The sequence below is a fragment of the Trachinotus anak genome, unplaced genomic scaffold (assembly GCF_046630095.1).
Source record: "Trachinotus anak isolate AG129_WGS33_773 ecotype Australia unplaced genomic scaffold, CSIRO_AGI_Tana_v1 ptg000012l, whole genome shotgun sequence".
NCBI lineage: Eukaryota > Metazoa > Chordata > Actinopteri > Carangiformes > Carangidae > Trachinotus > Trachinotus anak.
The window spans coordinates 24,843,447-24,853,594 of NW_027273863.1; the positions used below are offsets into that span (position 1 = coordinate 24,843,447).

The 10,148-nt window shown below is 42.4% G+C and overlaps 1 long non-coding RNA gene across 4 annotated transcripts; it reads left to right on the forward strand.

Moving 5' to 3' along the window:
• The first annotated feature begins 244 nt into the window (after nt 1–244).
• LOC139628569 (uncharacterized) lies at nt 245–9,927 on the forward strand. Of its 4 annotated transcripts, XR_011692815.1 has the most exons (8): nt 246–599; nt 5,526–5,588; nt 6,541–6,821; nt 8,238–8,309; nt 8,466–8,760; nt 8,870–8,936; nt 9,195–9,324; nt 9,432–9,925. It is a non-coding gene; the product is annotated as an uncharacterized lncRNA (long non-coding RNA). The 4 variants fall into 4 exon arrangements; XR_011692814.1 differs by having other exon boundaries at nt 8,466–8,936; nt 9,432–9,926; XR_011692813.1 differs by having other exon boundaries at nt 8,870–9,324; nt 9,432–9,926.
• The last annotated feature ends 221 nt before the right edge of the window (nt 9,928–10,148 follow it).

The following is a 10,148-nucleotide window of genomic DNA, read 5'->3' on the forward strand; positions in this document are numbered from 1 at the left end:
GTCACTGGCTTCAGCTTCGTGCACAGTTGGACTTTTACTTGCAGTTGAGCTTCAGTTACTGCTTTAGTTTGTGGACTGTTCCTGCAGTTTATGGCCTGTGAGCGCTCCTTCACTCTCAGCTGCAGCTCATGGAGTCTGAGTCACTTCAGTGTTTTCTTCCTGGACGCCATGTTTGCTGCTTCCCTCTCTCCTGTGTGTTCATGGCTCAGCAGCGGCTCTCTGGGCCTCGGCCTCGGCTCTGCCACAGTCACATGACAAACTGCACCAGAAAAGTCACCTGGGGAGCAAACACGCAGAAACACGCGAGACGATGAGGGAAGGCAGGTGAGCAGGAGGAGACGAAGAAGAAGCAGAGCAGAGCTGCTCTGTTTATACTCTGCCCTCTGGCGGGAACTGGGCAGAGCTCGCGCCTCCCCAGCTTTAAATCCGGGTCACAAACAACATGGCGGCAGTGAGCCTCCCGGGCTCTGAGCGCAGTCCGCGGGCAGTGAGGGAAACACCGGCAGCGCCTCGTCTCCATCCCGCCGGGCTCCGACATTGACTCTCCTCCTCCTCCTCTTACATCCTGTCTGCTCAGATGTCAACTACCTGGTTCACAGGTGAGTCCGCCAGGTGTTCAGTTTACGGTGTCAGAGATCCTGTCTGATGGAGGAGGACTCACTATGAGGCGACAACAGGGACTTTAAATCTTGAAACGAAACAATGGCATTGAAAACTACAATCTTAAAATCTTTAATGTTGATATTTTTGTGTTGTTCTGTGTCGAGCCTGTTTTTTTCCTTCGTCTTATTTTGATTTATTTACTTTTTTAAAACGCTGTCAGCATTTTTCAGTTTAACTTCCTGTCTCCGTGTTGGCGGGAGCGGTGTGTAGGATTAATTACTTCCGGTTGGACAGGTGTGTACTAAAGCAATGGCCTCCACACATTCACCTGGAGCTCCCAAACCGCAGGTAACTGTTGTTGACGCCCTGTCGCTGTTATTTGACGTAGGCCCTCGCTGAGGTGACGTCATAGATGTCTCATCAGACCTGGACACGGCGCCGCCGCTCAGACTTGCAGCCGCTGTTTCCGGTGGCCACTCGTGGTGTTGCAGCGAAAAATGCCCCCGCGGCCCAAAAAGCGTTTTCCCACAGAGCGCAACAGTAAAAGATTTAAGACATTTTTAAGCCACGGGGTTTTAACCTTTGTAAAAGTTTTTCAAAGCCCAGAAGAGTCTTTTTTTCTGAGTGACGTCACAACTGTGTACGCGCACTCTATCCGCGGTCCCGCTGTGTCTCGGGAACGAGCATGGTTGCTAGGTTACTGCCAGCGTCGTCAGGACGAGAACAAGTTAATGAAAAGTGAATAAACAACAAAGGCGAGTTTTCTTCTACACATCAAGTTCATTGATTTGTGATTTTTTTTGTCGCATTTATTCGTCACTTCTTGCACTTTTTTCAGGAATGTAATTGTTTTTAATCGATATATTCGCCGCATCACTGGATTCAGACGCCGCCATGATTGTTCTTCCTCCGTCAGTTTCTTCAGGTGTTTTAATTTCAGTCCCTGAGCTTCTGTGATAGTTTGTGTGATGTGTGAGCAGCAGAGTCTCCTCCTGACTGCAGGTCACCACCTGTCATCAACAACCACCGCCTCAGTATTTATAGATGAGGGACCTTCACTGTGTCAGCGGGTTCAACTAGAACTGAGTCCGGCCTGGACGCAGCGTCCTCCGGGTCAGCAGCGGGGGCCTGAGCCGCTGCAGCCCGCGGCCCCTCTCTGTCCCTGAGGGAGGAACCGGCCTCATCACCGCCTCTACCTCCCTCAGTGTGAGCTCAGTGTACAGCAGCTATATGTTCAGAGGCATTCATCATTTAAATTACATCTTTATAAAAATAATTTTGATATATTTTTCATTTTCAAATCAAATATCTGTGAAACAGTGAAACATAGAAAGAGCAGTGACGGGACATAAAGCTTCACTACAGCCCTGCAGTTCTTTAAAGAAGACATGTCGTATAAATCTGCTGCTCAATGACAGAAAGTAAACGTGATAACTTTATCTGATGAGTTGTTGTTTTCTGTCACATGCAGCATCAATATCTTAAAATTGCCTAAAAGACAATTTAAACGTAATATTTTTTCCTGGTTATGATTTTTTAAAATGTTGGTTCCAATGTGACTTTCGGCTCTGAAGCTTCAGCCTGAATGTTGTTGCTGTATAATCCGTGTTTCAGGCCCCGGGCCGGTCCTGGATCAGTCTGTTACACATCAGTCCTCCAGCAGAGCTCTCGTGAACGCGCAGCAACAGATCGAGAACGTTTTTCGCTCGTTCTCATCGCCCAAAGGCATGATGGGAGTGACACTACTGCGCAGTCTCTATGGGCCGCGTAACGCGGAAGTAACCCGGAAGCCAGAAACTTTTTCGGCGTATGCGCCAGGCGAGCAACTTGTATTGAACTGAATGGCGCCATTTTTAGATCCGTCATCCAGTTCTTATAATACATCCATGGGTGAAGTTGGCTTTTAACGGACGTGACGTTGTTTTAACAAAGGTTTGCTGGATCCAGCGCTGACGTCAGCTGACACACCTGGTTAAACCTGGTGATCTCCTGCTGCTCTGTCTGGTTTGGGGTTGGAGCCGATTCTGCAGCTCCTGTGACGGCACCGAGCTCTGCTGTGCTGGGGTTTGATGCTGAGTTTCTTTTTCGTCAGCACCTTGATGAGACCTTGTGCAGCAGCAGCAACTCTGGCCTCAAACTCTTATTCATCAAAAGACTTCACGGTGCGGGAGACTGAGCGGCATCACCGTCAGCTGGATGACTTGTGTTGGCCAACGTTACCGCCTGTTCCAGCGGACCTCTGTGAAAACAACATCATGTCTGTTAAGAGTTAACTTCTCCCTCACTTTTCCTCTCACATTGAAAGACAAAAACTTACCTTGAACCTTGGTTCGGGAGCTCCGGGTGAACCAGGTCGGCCTCCTGTCAGGCTTCTGATGTAAATTCCCCCAAACACCAAAAAGGTGACAAAGTTCAATCTCAAAACCAGTGACACAAACGTAATGATGAAAATATTAGAATTACAAGTTTTTCACGCCATTGTTTCCTTTTTCAGTTCAGATTTTGTTTTCAGTTTCAAAGGTTTAAGTCACTGTTTTATTCCTATAACTCACTTGCATGGTAAAGGAAATGAATGAACTAGAAATGAAGCACTGGTCCTTATTGTTCTGTTTGGGGAGAGGGTTACTCAGAAACACTGAATACATTGAAATGAATTTTTGTTTTTTTGCTGAATCCCTGACAAGTGATATTTTTATTGAATGATATCAGTGGTGAGGTAAAACAAGTACACCGTGACAGAAGAAGTGCTGTTGTGCACCGATAGAGCAGAAACCTGTATTAAACTCAGAGCTCAAAGTTCCCACAGAGAGTGACGGTGAAGTTACAAGTGCAAGTTTGGCCCCGTTTTTCAACCTGAATCTGACTGGACAGCGACAGTCCAATCAGAAACCACAGTCCAGATCCTGAGAGGTGTGGTCGATTTTCAAGCCCACGCTGTCGTCCATCTTGAAAAGCTACAACACCTTTCATGATCTGCCGTGGACATGAGAACCACCTGCCCTCTGATTGGCCCCTGCTTTGTGACTGGGCTGTCACTGTCCAATCAGATTCAGGAGTAAAAATATTGTCAAAATGCTTCATGTAGCTTCTGCGTCACCCTGAGAGAACTGTGAGCTTTATACAGTTTTCTTCTGTCTGTTCACAGACAATAACAAAAGCTCTTCTTCTGTCACAGTGTCTGTGTTTTACCTCCCCACTGACATCATCAGGGATCCTCAGTTCAGTTTATTCAGTGTTACACATTTGTGCAGAGTAACCCTCTTCCCAAACTAAAGAAGAAGGATCAGTGTTTGGTGTTGTGAACATGTGTATGTTGGCTCAGCAGTGAATGGTTTTAAAAACAGACTCAGACTATTGTCAGCTGTAGCTGCTATTCAACGTCACCTTTGCCAGCTGTTCTCAAACTACTAGATTTATATTAGTCAGTTTTCATACTTGTGTACTTACAGTATTAAATGAGTTTAAATGGATGATTGATGAATCTTTTTATGCTTTATTTCATAGACAGAGTTTCCTGACTTAAAGGCCTCAGACTGCTCTAAAACACATTTTAAAGTCATCCTTTGACTTAAAGGGAGACTTTTAAAAATCTTTCCAGGATTCCTGTTAACAGTATCTGTAGTTGAAGCTGTGTGCGGCCACCTCCTCTGAAACCAGTGGGAGCTTCCTGCATAACTCGCCCCTGACTATGTTGATAATGGAAAGTGAAATGTGTATGATCCTGTTAAATGGTGTCTCATGGTACTTTAGGGTCTCCTCTTTGCTCTCTCATCAACAGAGTATAATTCGATGTAACGGTGTCTAAGTACCATTTGTTTTGGATCTAACACAGGATTATATGTGGTTTCTGATGACAGCATAATTTAGCTGTGGTTTATGGTGTCTACTTAGAGTATAACTATGTTTGTTTACTGTCTAATAAAGAGCACATTATTTCTAGTTTTGTGTAGCTTGATACAAAGTGCAGCTTGTTACGTCTTATTAGTGCACAATAAAATAAAGTGCAAATGAGATTTGTAACAAGAAAAACAAGAGTTTGTGACTAAAACTGAACAAGCGTTATCAGTGGGGAGGAAACTCAAAGACGGTGCTTTTTTCAGCATCTGTGAACAGATACAAAGCAGGAAATTGTGTCAGACTTGGTGCTCAGAGTTCCCACACAGTGATGTTACAAGTACACAAATGGGGTCAAAGTTGTACTTGTAACTTCAGTATCACACGCTGTGTGGAAACTTTGTGTGCAAAGATTTATGCAGTTTTCAGCTTTGTAACTGTTGTCAGATTCTGACAAACACACAGTGTCTTTGTGTTACCTCACCACTGGCATCATTTGTTCAGTTTTCTTCAAAGTCTTGTTTTTCTCTTTACAAATACAAATCTCATTCACTCTTTATATTATTGTACTGTAATAAGACATAACAAGCTGCACTTTATGTCAAATTAGACAAAACTAGAATTAATATCCTCTTTATTAGACAGTAAACAAACATAGTTATACCCTAATTAGACACCGCTGGCTACAGTTAAATTATACTGTCATTAGAAATCACATATAATCCTGTGTTAGATCCAAAACAAAAGGTACTTAGACACCGTTACATCGAATTATACTCTGTTGATGAGAGAGCAAAGAGGAGACCCTAAAATACCATGAGACACCATTTAACAAGATCATACACATTTCACTTTCCATTATCAACTCAGTCAGGTGCGAGTTATGCAGGAAGCTCCCACTGGTTTCAGAGGAGGTGGCCGCACACAGCTTCAACTACAGATACTGTTAACAGGAATCCTGGAAAGATTTTTAAAAGTCTCCCTTTAAGTGAAAATATGCTTCAAAAACATTTCACGGTGAAATGAAGAGCTGCTTGAAATGTCCCTGTGCGTCCTCTAATGGAAAGTAATTTGATGTGTTTTCACAGTGATGCCAGAACCCACCTCAAGCCTGTACCACACCTTAAGGTCCCCACAACCGGCAAGAAATGGTAAGTCAATAGCGTTACTCCACCCCACATCAATATGGGCTCAAATTAGTGTCCAAATGATTTTGAGCTTGTGAAGTGATGTTCACAAATAATTTCAATGTTTGTAGTTGTAAATCAACCCTTGTGAACCTGTAAAATAAATTAGCACGAGAAATTCAAGTTTGTACATGGAAAAAAAAAAGTGCTTTTGTCAAAGAGATTTGTATTTGTTAAAAAAGAGACAATGAATCAAAACTAACAACACATGGTCAGTGTTGAGGTTAAACAAAGACCTTGTAAGAGAAGAAATGGTTTTGTCAAAACCTGTTCACTGATACACAGCAGGAAACTGTAAAACTCTGCGCTCAAATGTTCCCACACAGTGTGTGACAGTGAAGTTACAAGGATCACAATTTGTAGTGATCACCATCAGTCTGAGTGCTGAGTTTTACACAATTTTCTGCTCTGTATCTGTTCACAGACATCCACTTTCTTCTTTGACTGTTTTAACCTTTCAACTGATCATTGGTTCAGATTTGATTCACATAGTGTCTTAATTAACAAATACAAATCTCTTAACGACAAGCAAGTTTTTTTTTCCACCTTCATACTAGACTTTCTCAAGCAGATTTATTTAACATGTTTACAAAGGTTGATTTAAAACTACAAACTTTGAAATGATTTGTGAACATAACTTTACAAGCTCAAAATCATTTGTACCCTAATTTGAGCCTATATGGTGTCGGGGGAGTGTGTCGGGGGAGTGTGTCGGGGGAGTGTGTCGGGGGAGTAGCCTCGCGCGAGGCTGAACGAGCCCGATGGCTGGGCGCAGGGCCGCCTGGGGGTCAGGCTCGTCCAGCCTCGCCCCCCCCCCCCCCCCCCCCCAAAAAAGCTAATGCTAATGATATGCTAATGATATGCTAATGATATGCTAATCCTGCTAGCTAACCCCTTTTCTGTCCTTTTCTCACAGGTCGCAGGTGACAGCCGGCGCCTCAGTCAGTGCATTGTCCAACCATACATATGTACATGCGTATCTCAGGTGATGTGGTTCCATGAAGCAGTTCGTTTCTGTGAGAAGGACGAGGTTTTGAATGCACTGTACTGTTACAAAAAATCTGAATACTTCCCCAACTACTGCTGAAGGTCATCACCTTCTGGGAGCCCCTGAAGCCCGTCACAGAAATCGTTCACAAGCAGTCGTTGTCCTGGTCGCCGCCCTCCTGATCTTTGAAAATAAAATCTGCATAGCAGGTCATCAGACAGCAGACAGATGCTCTTGTTTATGTCAGCATGTAGTGTGTTGTACAGTATGTTGTGTTTTAACTTGAAGTTGACATTTATAATCTGATGATGAATGGTTTACCAACATTCAGTGCATTATCACTAAATAGAAACACAGCCATGTCATTGCCAAAACATCTTATTTAAACAGAGTACACTGATCAAAAGACTCAAGCATTAATTACAGCTTCTAAACCCTTTATGAATGGTGCCTTTTTAGGAAGAGGCAGTGATATGTCTTAAACTTTGATGCACATGTTTGTGTTTTTTTGCATGATGTAAATTTTGATGCCTTCATCAGGATGCAGGGAGAAAATAATGGATCAGAGGGAGGTTCTTCAATGAGACAGCGCAAAGTCTCAAGACTGTAAAGGCCGCTATCCAGCAGATTCAAGCTTCTTTAAAACTTTTTGATTTATTTGCACCAAACAAAATGCAATATCCACCACTTTATAATCCTACTCCTTCGATTTGTTCAGTTTCCTTTTTTTTTCTCTCTGCTTCACCAGAAGAAATGATTTTTACTTTTAATCGACAGTACGGTCACGATGGGTGAGAGAACAAATTGTTTACCTACTCCTTTTTTACTCTTTTTAATTCCTTTTCACAGACAAACACACACTGTAAAGAGGAATCCTCCTGATCCTGCTCCCTTTTCACTGTGTGAACATCAGGCTGAGAAAAATAACCTTATTATCAGATTCATAACAATAATCCAACCAACATTTAACTGCTGGATCATTTTACCTGTGTATTTTTATTTTGTAGGACCTAAATTTGCCCACTGTCTCTCTAACTGACCACTCAGCATCAGCCACTGTGTTTTTCAACATATCTTCTCCTATGTTTAAGGTTTATTTCCCTGGGTTTTCTTACATGTTTCAATGTTTAGCATAAGTTCATTTTATAAAAGTGAAGTTGATGGCGTTATCCTCAGCAGGTTTCAGAGTGCAGCAGTTTGTGTTTTGCAAGTTGAAACTGATATTTTATTTTTGTCTTGTGAAAAAAACACCTTCTGCAACTTTGAAGTCATCAACACACAGTGAAGTGTTCATGTTGAATGAGGTTTTGACCCTGTGATTGTAAAATACTGTAAAAACCTGGACAGATGTGGTCGATGAAGTGGACAAACTCCTGTCTGCCTGAAAATCAGTCAACTTCAACCAAAAGCTTGTTGAACTTATCACAGCAAAAGTTTAGTGATTCAGAAACAAATGATTCACTCTTAGTATTTCCTCTAATTTAAAATTAAACTACACCCCTTTTTCTCTCCATCCACTGATCTTCCCGCTTCTTTTTATCATTTGAAATCAAAGATGTCAGTTTCCTGTTGGTTTGAATCGTCCAGTCAAGTTAATCTAAACCTCTCTCCTCTCTTCTGCACAGGAGCCGACCACTGACCTGTAGACCTCCACCTACACCTCCGTCACTTCTTTGTTCCCTCCCCCTCACAGATCTGTAAGTATGAGGATGGGTGTATACAACATGTTGTGAACTGCAGGAGATGATGAGTCTCACTCACTGCAGCAGGAGAACGAGAGCAGAGATCTGGAGTAAAATGCTGATAATGCTAACTTACGCCTCTAGTTAACCCCTTTTGTTTCCTCTTTTTAGTGGCTCTTTGCCGGCAACAGCTGGAGCCTCAGTCAGTGGGTTGTCCAACCACACATATGCACATACGCATCTCAGTCACCTCCTGACTCGCTCCACCTGGCGATGGTGTGGTTCCATGAAGCCGGTCATTTCCGTGAGAAGGAAGAGCAGTGGGATCAGGACTCGACCGTGTTCCACCTGGAGAGAGCAGCCCTGTGTGATGCCTCCCAGGTGTCCAGCTTGATGGCTGGGCACTGGGCCCGCCAGGGTCAAGCTCGCTGTCTTCTGAGGTGTCCAGTTCCATGGAGGGTCGAAGGTCAACATTACAGTGATCTCACAAAATGCGATTTTGACCTTGTGAACGCAATATCTCACGCAATATTCTTCAGTATTCCAACATTTTCTTTATTCACATCTCCTTCCAGACTCCTCCACATAGAAACTCCTTTTGTGACATTTTTTTCCTCCCCTGATTCTTCAAGATTCATCACAGTAAGTGTCCAACAACAATAAATCCTGTACGTCACAGTGGATCTTTGTGTCCTTTGTGTCCTGTCAGTCCGAACCACACTGGTCTGCACTGAGACCCACAGCTGGTTGCATCTCTGCTGGGAACTGGGATCAGAAGAACCACCAGACTCATGTCTCTCAGCAACTTATCACTTATTGAAATATGTAAAAAGAATAATTTAAATCTTATTTCTGATCATTTCCATTGAGTTGTACTGATATTGATTTTGATATTGACAGTTTTGCACATGGAGCGGTAAAACAAGCTGCTGCCACTGCCCCGGACAGACAAAGAGACAAGTGACAAGGAAGTGACGTCCTCACTGATAAGAGGACAGGAGAGCATCTTCATGTTGACCCCAAAAGAACTGTAATGAATGTTATATTTGTGTATATATATATATATATATATATATATGTTTATATTGTAATATATGTAAATATTTGACCTATATGTATGTTTTCTTTCACTTGTAGAAATATAACTACTCACCTGTCACCACTCACACCTGACTGACTTTCAAAGGGAACCTGTTGACTGCTTCTCCTGCTTTGCTCATAGTCATTAAGTCAGGTCCAGTGTAATCCTACAACACATACATGTGTGAAAAATTTAATGTTATTTTCAAGTTTGTCATTTGAATAAAGTCTCCTACAGGCTTCTGTAATGATGTTAATATTTTTAATTTTACTCTGTTATTTGTCTGCACCACATGCTTTGAGGATGAAACATTGTGTTAATGTCCACATAAACTACTTGTAATATATTGTGATATGCTGAGGTGGTTTTTGGGATTTCTTTTGTTTCATATTTGACTCAGATACTCACTAACACAAAGGCATTTTAACTATAACTGTAACCATATTATATCCTTTGCTCCGTGTGAGTGTGCCTGAAGTGACCCCAGCAGCTTCCCTTTGTCCAGATTAACTGCTTCAAGAGCATCTTGCAGTTATAATATGTTTATTTATAAGATATGATTCCGTATTAGATCCAAGATAAACAATACTTAAATAATGCTCTAATTAGAACCCGAATAGGAGATTCTAATATACTATTAGACACCGCTGTATAAGATCATAGTGTAATGAGAAATAAAATACACTGTCAGATCAGATCCAGAACATGCTGCACTTAGACCAGGGGTCTCAGACTCGCGGCCCGGGGGCCAATTGCGGATATTTTGTGGCCCC